Source organism: Triticum aestivum, chromosome 5B (assembly GCF_018294505.1).
Source record: "Triticum aestivum cultivar Chinese Spring chromosome 5B, IWGSC CS RefSeq v2.1, whole genome shotgun sequence".
Classification (NCBI taxonomy): domain Eukaryota; kingdom Viridiplantae; phylum Streptophyta; class Magnoliopsida; order Poales; family Poaceae; genus Triticum; species Triticum aestivum.
The window spans coordinates 54,632,669-54,644,867 of record NC_057807.1 but is presented as its reverse complement, the minus strand read 5'-3'; the positions used below and the strand labels follow the sequence as shown (position 1 = coordinate 54,644,867).

The following is a 12,199-nucleotide window of genomic DNA, read 5'->3' as shown; positions in this document are numbered from 1 at the left end:
GCCCTACGTCCTTGTGGCCGCCTCGTGGCTCTTCCAACTTCATCTCCAAGTCTCTTGGTTGTCTTCTGGTCCAAAAAAATTCATCGCGAAAGTTGTATTCCATTTGGACTCCGTTTGGTATTCCTTTTCTGCGAAACTCAAAAACAGGGGGGAAAACATGAACTGACACTGGGCTCTAGGTTAATAGGTTATCCCAAAAATATTATAAAATAGCATATTAATGCATATAAACATCCAAAACAGATGATGTAATAGCATGGAACAATAAAATATTATAGATACATTGGAGACGTATCACCCCCCCCCCCCAAACAAAAAACAAAAAATGAGAGAGAAAGAGAGAAAGGGCAATGCTACTATCCTTTTCCACACTTGTGCTTCAAAGTAGCACCATGATCTTCATGATAGAGAGTCTCCTATTTTGTCACTTACATATACTAGTGGGAATTTTTCATTATAGAACTTGGCTTGTATATTCCAACGATGGGCTTTGTCAAATGCCCTAGGTCTTCATGAGCAAGCAAGTTGGATGCACACCCACTTAGTTTCTTTTTGAGCTTTCATAAACTTATAGCTCTAGTGCATCCGTTGCATGACAATCCCTACTCACTCACATTGATATCTATTGATGGGCATCTCCATAGCCCATTGATACGCCTAGTTGATGTGAGACTATCTCCTTCTTTTTGTCTTCTCCCCAACCACCATATCGTATTGTTGGAAATATGACCTAGAGGCAATAATAAAATGTTTATTATTGTATTTCCTTGTTCATGATAATTGTCTATTATTCATGCTATAATTGTATTGACCGGTCACCGCAATACATGTGTGAATACATAGACCACAACATGTCCCTAATGAGCATCTAGTTGACTAGCTCATTGATCAACAGATGGTCATGGTTTCCTGACCATGGACATTGGATGTCATTGATACGGGATCACATCATTAGGAGAATGATGTGATGGACAAGACCCAATCCTAAGCATAGCACAAGATCGTGTAGTTCGTTTGCTAAGAGCTTTTCTAATGTCAAGTATCATTTCCTTAGACCATGAGATTGTGCAACTCCCGGATACCGTAGGAATGCTTTGGGTGTACCAAACGTCACAATGTAACTGGGTGGCTATAAAGGTGCACTACAGGTATCTCCGAAAGTGTCTGTTGGGTTGGCACGAATCGAGACTGGGATTTGTCACTCCGTATGACGGGGAGGTATCTCTGGGCCCACTCGGTAATGCATCATCAGAATGAGCTCAATGTGACTAAGTAGTTAGTCACAGGATCATGCATTACAGAACGGGTAAAGTGACTTGCCGGTAACGAGATTGAACGAGGTATTGGGATACCGATGATCGAATCTCGGGCAAGTAACATACCGATTGAAAAAGGGAATTGTATACGGGATTTATTGAAACCTCGACATCATGGTTCATCCGATGAGATCATCGTGGAACATGTGGGAGCCAACATGGGTATCCAGATCCCGTTGTTGGTTATTGACCGGAGAATGTCTCGGTCATGTCTGCATGGTTCCCGAACCTATAGGGTCTACACACTTAAGGTTCGGTGACGCTAGAGTTGTTATGGGAAATAGTATGTGGTTACCGAAGGTTTTTGGGAGTCCCGGATGAGATCCCGGACATGACGAGGAGCTCCGAAATGGTCCAGAGGTGAAGATCGGTCTATTGGACGAAGGGTATTGGAGTCCGGAATTGTTCCGGGGGTACCAGGTGATGACCAGCGTGTCCGAAAGGGGTTTCGGAGGCCCCGGCAAGCATTGGGGTGCCTTATGGGCCAAGGGGAGAGGGCACATCAGCCCACTAAGGGGCTGAGCGCCCCTCCCACCCCATCTCACGTAACCAGGAGAGGTGGGGGCGCCACCCCTAGGGCAGCCGCCCCTCCCGGCTTGGGGGGGGGCAAGTTTCCTAGGGGGTGGGGGCGCCCAAACCCATCTAGGGTTTCCCCTGTGGCCGCTGCCCCTCCCCTAGGGAACCCTAGGGCGCCTCCCCCTCCTCCCTTCCCCCTATATATAGTGAGGGAGAGAGAGGGCAGCCGCACCCTTCCCCTGGTGCAGCCCTCTCCCTCCTCCAACACCTCCTCCTCCTCCGTAGTGCTTGGCGAAGCCTTGCTGGAGAACCACGAGCTCCATCACCACCATGCCGTCGTGCTGTCGGAGTTTTCCCTCAACTTCTGCTCTCCCCTTGCTGGATCAAGAAGGAGGAGACTTCTCCGGGCTGTACGTGTGTTGAACGCGGAGGCACCGTCCGTTCGGTGCTAGATCGGATCTTCTGCGAGTAGGACTCCATTAACCACGTTCTTGTAACGCTTCCACTTAGCGATCTTCAAGGGCATGAAGATGCACTCCCTCTCTCTCTCGTTTCTAGTCTCTCCATAGATTGATCTTGGTGATGCATAGAAAATTTTGAATTTCTGCTACGTTCCCCAACATGTATTCCACCTATAGTGCTATGTCCATGGCTCACGCTCATGTATTGCGTGAAAGTTGAAAATGTTTGAGAACATCAAAAGTATGAAACAATTGCTTGGCTTGTCATCGGGGTTGTGCATGATTTGAATATTTTGTGTGATGAAGATGGAGCATAGCCAGACTATATGATTTTGTAGGGATAACTTGCTTTGGCCTTGTTATTTTGAGAAGACATGATTGCTTTATTAGTATGCTTGAAGTATTATTGTGTTTCTGTCAATAATAAACTTTTTTTTGAATCTTATGGATCTGAATATTCTTGCCACAGTAGAGAAAATTACATTGATAAATGTGCTAGGTAGCATTCCACATCAAAAAAAATTGTTTTTGTCATTTACCTATTCGAGGACGAGCAGGAATTAAGCTTGGGGATGCTTGATACGTCTCCAACGTATCTATAATTTTTTATTGTTCCATGCTATTATATTATCCATCTTGGATGTTTTATATGCATTTATATGCTATTTTATATGATTTTTGGGACTAACCTATTAACCTAGAGCCCTGTGCCAGTTTATGATTTTTCCTTGTTTTTGAGTCTCGCAGAAAAGGAATACCAAACGGAGTCCAAATGAGCTAAAAATTTACGGTGATTTTTTATGGACCAGAAGAAGCCCCTGAAGCAAAAGAGTTGGGCCAGAAGAGCCACGAGGCCTCCACAAGGGTGGAGGGCGCGCCCTACCCCCGTGTGCGCGCCTTCTGGTCTTGTGGGCTCCTTGTGGACCCCCCCTGAATTGTTCTCGATGCCAAAAATTCCTATAAATATAGAAACCCCTAGAAATAAACCTAGACCCGGAGTTCCACCGTAGCAAGCCTCTGTAGCCACAAAAAAACAATCGGGATCCCGTTTCGCCACCCTGCAGGAGGGGGAAACCATCACCGTTGGCCATCTTCATCATCCCGGCGCTCTCCATGACGAGGAGGGAGTAGCTCATCCTCAGTGCTGAGGATACGTACCAGTAGCTATGTGTTTGATCTCTCTCTCTCTCTCTCTCTCTCTCTCTCTCTCTCTCTCTCTCGTGTTCTTGATTTGGCATGATCTTGATGTACCGCGAGCTTTGTTATTATAGTTGGATCATATGGTGTTTCTCCCCCTCTACCCTATTGTTATGAATTGAGTTTTACCTATGAGGCTTCACTATTATCAGATTGAATACTATTATGGATTTGAGAACACTTGATGTATGTCTTGTGTGGGATACCCGTGGTGACAATGGGGTGTTCTATTGATTCATTTGATGTATGTTTTGGCACTCAACTCGCGGATTCCCGAGGTGACATTTGGGTAATCTATGCATAGGGGTTGATGCACGTTTTCGTCCTTGTTTCTCCTGTAGGAATCTTGGGGCACTCTTTGAAGTTCTTTGTGTTGGATTGAATATTATGAATCTGAAGTTGTTGGATGCATATCGTATAATTGACCCACAGATACTTGTGGTGACATTGGAGTATCTAGGCGACATTAGGGTTGATTGATGTGTGTCTTATGGTGTTATTTTACTATGAACTCTAGGGCTGTTGATCGAAAAGAATAACTTTGAGGTGGTTTCGTACCCTACAAGCAATTTCATCTTATGTTCTCCGCGTTAGGAACTTTGGAATGACTCTTTGTCGCACGTTGAGGGATTGCCATATGATCTAATTATATTATTATTGCTGAGAGAACTTGCACTAGTGAAAGTATGAACCCTAGGCCTTGTTTCCAAGCATTGCAATACCGTTTTCGCTCACTTTTGTTACTTGCTACCTTGCTGTTCTTATATTTTCAGATAACTAAAATCTATATCTACCATCCATATTACACTTGTATCACCATCTCTTCGTCGAACTAGTGCATCTATACAATTTACCATTGTATTGGGTGTGTTGGGGACACAAGAGACTCTTTGTTATTTGGTTGCAGGGTTGTTTGAGAGAGACCATCTTCATCCTACGCCTCCCATGGATTGATAAATCTTAGGTCATCCACTTGAGGAAAATTTACTACTGTCCTACAAAACTCTGCTCTTGGATGCCCAACACGAGTCTACAAGAAAAAGGTTCCGTAGTAGACATCACGCACCACCACGCCCCTGACTACACGGTGCTTACTTGCACCAATGGCACCACAACGGCTACCTCGACACCATTCATCCCTGACTCGACATCGACCACGGTGGCCCAAACTCTCGGCTACCTCAACATGACACAAAGGGCTATCGTCTCGCTTGAGCAACTCGTCGGTTTTCCTCTATAGTCAACGCGTCCGCGACGTGACACCGCCCATGACGCTCCCGCCATGACTGCACGGGGGAGGAGGCGGGGGGGGGGGGGGGGATGTCAGCTTGTTGGCTTCTATTCTCTGAAGTCTGAAGTTTGATCGTCCGCGACACTCCTGTTATTCGCAACGCTACTGCTGCGACTATGCGGGGAGAATTTAGAGATTGCACCGGATTAGATAGGAATTTTCATCTTATCTCTATGAGACATCTTGCCGTCCCATGTCTTGTATTTCGGTATATGCTCGCCTACACTAATTCTATCCCTTTCTGATCCTTTCTCAAATGGAAAGACTTGGTTGAATCTAGTCGCTAATGTCAACCACATACTTTCTCTGTTTCAAAATATAGTGCTTCCTCTATTCTCATGCTTCAGCTTTGACCATAAATTTAACCAACGAGACCGACTGCGGCGAAAGAAAATATAACTTTTGCTCCCGCCGCAGTTGGTCTCGTTGGTTAAATTTATGATCAAAGTTTGACCTAGAAAAATGCGGGCGCACTATATTTTGAAATGGAGGGAGTACTACTTACGAGCTGGAGTAGACCTCGATCCAATCGAGTCTACACATCAAAGTACGATCTAATTAGCTAGGGCATCTACGAGAAGTGCATCGCTAGACGCAGTGGCAGCTGCACGCACCGCATCGACGGTGCGCGTCCCTTCACGATTGGCATCAGCTATGCGCTGCGTGCATCTGCCGCTGCGTGCAGGAAGGCCCCTCTCTAGTGGAGTACTACTATATACTCCCCTACGTAGCTTTACACTCATCGTGATTCGCATAAACAAGCATAGTACGCACATTGCACAGCTCTGTACGCGCGCGCAGACGGCCGGACGAACGAACTAATGGTGACGCCGCACGCCGTGGTGGTTCCCCACCCGAGCTCCGGTAACATCAACCGGCGCTCCAGCTGGCCAAGCTGCTGCACCGCCACGGCGTCTACATCACCTTCGTCAACACCGAGCACAACCATCGCGTCATGGAGGCCACGGAGGGCGCCGCCGCAGTGCGTGGCCACGAGGGGTTCCGGTTCGAGGCGATCCCGGACGGGCTGGTGGAAGCTGACCGGGACGCCGAGGACTACGACCTCAGGCTGTCTGCCGCCACGAGCCAGCGTTCCACGGAGCCGCTGAAGGAGCTCCTCCTGTGGCTCAACGGCACCCCTGACGTGCCGCCGGTGACGTGCGTGCTGCCGACGTCGCTGATGAGCTTCGCTCTGGACATGGCGCGGGAGCTGGGCGTGCCGAGCATGGTGCTTTGGGCTTGCAGCGCAGCATCGCTGATGACTCAAATGCGGCTCCGGGAGCTAAATGAAAGAGGCTATGTGCCACTCAAAGGTAACACTGGAACCTATTTATTTCAAAAAAACTGTGTTGCCATTAACCAAATACTCCCTCCGTCCTAAAATAAGTGTGTCAACCTTGTACTGGCCCTAATACAAATTTGTATTAAGATCAAAACACTTATTTTCGGACGGAGGGAGTAATATGCCATCTTCAAGTCGTAGAAGTTTATCTCGAGGGGGTTCCTACATTGTTTAAGTGATGATCGCGCTGTAGGCCGCTCCAAAAATATTTACATGGATGGGACAGAAAAGTGACAACACCACACACTAAAATGTGCCAAAACTCCTCATTTGCGAAGTCCTTGTAGTATTAAATTACAGGAACACACCTCTTTTCGTATGCTAACTACTTGTAGTATATTCGTCTCTGCACCTACTCTTCCTTTTTCTTGGTCTCTACTCTCTTTCTTTTCAGGCAGAGATGTTGTACTGCATTCCGTTCCCAAAGAAAAGGAAAACTGGCAATCCATTACCAGCGGATGGGATCTAGCCATTATAATTCTATCCGTGCATCATGCATGCACTGTACAACACGTGATCATGTAGGTACCCCAATGAACACTGGAAGGGTCGTTTTGACTCGTCAAGACCTTGCATTAGAGGAGAGTCTCCATTAAAATATCACTAATCATCTCGTTCTAGGGGCATGTGCATGTGTAAGAGAGATTCTCTCATAACCTATAAAAGTCAAACTATTGCAAGATCAGCTTAATTAAGCGCCAACTTACTGCGTTCTGATTTGGCGTATACTTTGCAGGTAAATTACCTATGGCCACTCGGGTTCGCTGATCTCTTTTGTACTTCTAAAAAAATTCTAAGGAATACAACTAAAGATCTCAAATAAAAATCAAATAGGTACAGTGTGTTGAAAATACAATATATATTTCCAAATTTTCATGAAAACATAATATCATAGTGATCTGCACACACACACACACACACACACACACACACACACACACACACAAGAGGGAGTTGATATGCAAAATAGCAAATGAGTGTCGCGATTCAGTGCTCTGTGCGTCAACAGTAAATTTAAATAAAATAACAAAATAATTTGAGAAACAGAACTTTTTTGCATTCAGGATGCTCGAATGTTACGCACCCGAGCATCTTCCAATGCTTGAAAAAAAATTGCTGTTTGGAACCAATTTTTTTCCTAGAGCTCCTCCAATGTTACGCACCCGAGCATCTTCTATGCCAAAAGAAATCAGATATTTTGGTTTTTTTACTATTTCTTTGAATTTACTATTCTTCAGGTGCAAATGAGCTCTTGCTCATACGGCCGTAAATAATATTGCTATTCTTTGATATTTATAATATCACATTTACGGAAGAAACGAACTTGGACTTTTGGCTTTGGTTCAAAATTATAGATGAACCCTTAGCCTTGGGTAGATTAGAATGCTACTGGAATTTGCAAACTGGCTTGTGTATTCTAACATGTGCATGTGAGAAATATTTCTCAATTTCTAAGAAGTGAATACATTTATTATTATTTTCTATAACAAAAGAATCACTGGGCCCAAAGAGCAAAAAATCTACACTATGTACTTCACCACTCTTCTTTGAAAGCGTAGAAAGTTTGGATAAATACATGGTAAACTCTTTTTTACGAGAAATAGGTAGAGGAATTTGTGGATTGAAAATTCTGCTAGTAAATTTCTTGCCCCTCCATCCATTAGATTCAAAATTTGGTAAGTGAACAATGGAAGGTGGTCTCGCAACTGTTGTCCATCCAGCAGCACATGAAGAAGGTAGCAATGGTTGTAAGAGCATCTCCAACAGACATGTATAATAGGGCACCCAAAAAAGATTAGGTCAGAGAAGGTTTATGGCACTACAAACTTTTCGAAGCAGATGATGTAAAATAGGGCACCCAAAAACTATCATCTCGTCGAACACCTAGTGAGCAAGGAGGAGGACTCCAGCCGGCTGCTCGTCAAGGCCTAGTTGGTCACCATGCCAACTGGGAATGGCCTCTGGGTGGTCTCATTGCTGACGGGAGCTCGGGGTTCTGGCTAAAGCCAGCATCGCTGCGCCATCCGAAAGTCAAGAGTTCCGATGGAGAAGCGGACACTATTTGACCCCAACGGTCGGCTGTAGCACTACGCTCGCCATTAAAGGCAGCGAGGGGTGACAATTGGCCAAATTCGGCACGAATCTGTGCGGCATCGGATCCTGAATCGGAGGCTAGGTGGTTAGCCTACTTCCAATGCATTGGTGCTTACATGAGATGTTAAGTGCATTAAAACCTTAGCAACTAGTCTCCCCAATGCATAAGTGCTTAGCTATTGTAGCTAAGATTCCCTCATTGAATTGTTTAACAATTAAACTCCTTCACGTATTGGTTATCGGTAGTTCAGGGTTAGTGAGGACTTTATCATCATAGAGAGGTAGTGCGGCCAGTCATTGATGATCTTGAAGAGGGGCATCTGGGAAGTATTGTACTGATTGCACCTTTGCATACCGGCGGTCAGTGATGACAATATTTTGCTAATGCAAATTGGGGCTGCACTGCTAGCCAGCCCCAAGATGCACTACGACACAAAGTTATATAAACATGAACTATATATAAGCACAACAAAAATGCATTACATTCATACACACAATGTTATACGTCAAAATGTCTAAGAACATATTCAACTAAGTGCTAACTTAATTAGTTTCTTTTTTGCGGGTGAAGATAATTAGTTTTTGGAGAGAAGAGTCTTCACATTGATCCAATGAGGCGAAGAGTCTTGGCGTTGAATATCCAATAACGGCACAGAAGTATATTCCAATGACTCCTTCAAATTACTGGAAAAGACTCTTACTTCTCCCGTTCAAAGTTAGGAGCTTGGATAGTACTTCCTTCATTTTGTGTAGTGCATCCTAAAATAGAGCGACATCGCTGATGTGTCATTTTAGGTGCACCGCATAAAACTCTCTTTAAAAAGAGTGGTTTGAGATGTACACAAAACTTTCACAACAACAGTGATGTGTGTTTGTCCCCAGTTCACATAAAATAAACAACATTTCCATTTTATAAACTTAATATCATACATATTTGCATTGTGAACTTAATAGCCAATGAAAAACATGCATAAACATGATGTGGACTGAATATGCATACACGTGAAAGGTAAGAATGAAAAATGGTCTCTCCGTTACTTTTTACCTCGCATACCGAGCTTTCTCTTACATTTTAAATCAAATTAGATCAAAACTTTGACTACAAGTTGGGACAAGCACGCATAATGTTGCGTGAGTCGACGCCTTCATCACCGCCTTCTGCAGTTTTATGGCGGCGGGCGAGCAGGAGATGCAGCGCGGCGGCCGGATCCATATGAGGCGGGAAGTTATTGGTCAATATCGGATCCACGTCAGTCCAAAACCACCCAGAGTGGCCCGAGGGATGAAAATTTATCCGGTTTTGACAGTTGAGGGACTAGGTTTTCCTGGTTTAAGAGTTGACGCATCATTTCTATACTTTTCAAATAGTTAAGGACAAAAGGTTATACTTTTTCCTTAAAAAAATCCATGCTTTTTTTTGGCTGAATTTTTTTTCTATGCTATTTTTTAGAAAAGGCCATCATGGCTAGCTTTATTAACTAAAGCAACACTTACACCATTTGCAAGATTTACGAGTAAGCAATTAAACGATCATCATCCCAAGTACTACAAGAGAAGCTATTATGATAACAAACTCTAACTAGCTCATTTAGCACACCATTAACTTCTCGGGGCTAATGTTTGATTCAACAGTTCCAATTTGCATTGCCTTGTCCACACAATGTGGATAAAAAAGTCCATGCTAATAGAACAAGAAAGTGAAGAAAAGAAAACTACCACAAGAAAAGGCCATCCGGGCACCAATGGGCCGTTTAGATTGGATCCCCTGTATGCCCAGTCAATATTTTGGCGTTGACCGGAGGTCTGGAGCACTGCAGGTTGTTTGGATAGGATCCAAAGTTTTGGTTCACCAACTTACCCTGACTTTTCCTTTGTACTTCCGCGCCAATTCATTGGCGAAACTAGGGGTGGCCAAATCAGCCGCCAATATTTTGGTGTGCCCACGAAGCCCACGATTTGGCGGGCATCAACCAAACAGCCCGAAGAACCTGCGCTCCATGGCACGTATGGGGAGCTTGTCTTTTGAGGCAATACGATTTTTTCTTGTGGCAGCACAAATCTTGGTGCACATTAATCTAACGGTATGGAGTGATTGAGCTACAGCTATTTCCTGAATGCGCAGGGCATGCGAGTGCGGAGGCACTCATCTGTAAGTCCTGTCGTCCACTCTTTTTGCCTCGCGATTCACACAGTAGTTCTATTCCGCAAGAGGGCACAGTAAAAAGAAAATCCCTAAAAAAAGTCTCAAGTTTCAACGGTGAAATTTAGGATTTTTGCGTGTAAAACTGCCGAGTTTCAACCAGTTTCAGAGATATAATTTCAAGCAATTTTTGTGTCGGCTGTAGACACAAAATAATTAATTTTTATCGGTTGTTCGTACTAAGTTCCAAAATTGAAACTTAACATTTTTTAAAAAGGTCATCACAAAATGGATCTTATTTGAAAGTGCTGGTCACAAGAAACACGAACATGGAAAGGGAACTTAATTTGAAATTTTTTGTTTAAAAGATATAAAATTTTAAAAATCAAAAGCCAAAATAAAATGCGAGCACCAAGGACATGCGCGTCCCTGCACTTGTCTGTCACAAATCATCTCTCCTATCCAATTGAGAAACAATACAAAAAAAATCTGTTTCTCAAAACTCAATGTGATTTTTACAACTCTTTGCCTCGAAACATTGCCTTAGTTTATTCAAAAAATAATAAAACATTGCCTTATTATAAATTTTCGAGCAACTTGGCAAACCTTTGTTTTTTGAGCAACTTACAGTATTTGTTTCATTGTTTGTACTGTTATTACGTACGTATGTTTGCAGACGAGAGCTGCTTGACGAACGGACACCTGAGTAGAACGGTCATCGACTGGATCCCGGGCATGCCGCCGATCAGCCTCGGAGACACCTCAAGCTTCGTCCGCACAACCGACCCGGACGACTTCGGCCTCCGTTTCAACATCGTGGAGGCCAACGGCTGCACCAAGGCCGGCGCGCTCATCCTCAACACCTTCGACGACCTAGAAGCCGACGTCCTCGCCGCTCTCCGCGCCGAATACCCGCGCATCTACACTGTCGGTCCCCTAGGCCCCCTCCTCAACCACCACCTAAGGCCAAGGGACGACGACGCCTCCGGCTCCGCCAGCGGCCTGAGCCTGTGGAAGCAGGACAACGAGTGCCTCGCGTGGTTGGACACGCAACAATCGGGCTCCATCGTGTACGCCAACTTTGGCAGCCTTACGGTCCTCTCCACCGACCAGCTCGCCGAGTTCGCGTGGGGCCTCGCCGCCAGCGGCCAACCGTTTCTCTGGTCCATCAGGGACAACCTCGTCCCCGGCGCCGGCGCCGGCGCTGGCTTGAGCTCACTGCCGGCGGAGTTCGTCGCGGCGACTGCAGGGCGGTGCTTCCTGACCACGTGGTGCCCGCAGGATCAGGTGCTAGGGCACCCGGCCGTGGGGTGCTTCCTGACGCATAACGGGTGGAACTCGACCTGCGAGAGCGTGGCCGCCGGAGTGCCGATGGTGTGCTGGCCGGGGTTCGCCGACCAGTACACCAACTGCAAGTACGCCTGCGAGGTGTGGGCCGTGGGCGTCCGGCTTGACGACGAGGTGAGGAGGGAGCAGGTGGCTAGCCACGTCAGGCATGCGATGAAGGCGAAGGACATGCAGGAGAGCGCGGCTGGGTGGAAGGTCAAGGCGGAGGAGGCCGTGGCGCCCGGCGGGGTGTCTTGGGAGAACCTGCGGAGCATGGTCAGAGAGCTCGGCTCTGTCAATGCTGAAGCCTGAGGAGTTTGACCGGTAGATCAGGATCTTTTATCGGGGTCAGTCCGGCTCCATCTCAACTGCATCAGTGAGATGATGCCTTTGTACCTGTACGCAGCTATGGCCCACTCGCGCATTGAACCACCAAAAGCTGCCACTCATCGGCCACTATCCTTGACTTGCTACACGTTACACAGTACACTTTTTTTTTTGCGAAGTACATGTTAC

General features: G+C 45.7%; 1 pseudogene; it reads left to right on the top strand.

Annotated features, from left to right (window-relative positions):
* The first annotated feature begins 5,602 nt into the window (after window positions 1-5,602).
* LOC123115649 (7-deoxyloganetin glucosyltransferase-like) lies at window positions 5,603-11,995 on the top strand (annotated as a pseudogene).
* Window positions 11,996-12,199: the final 204 nt, after the last annotated feature.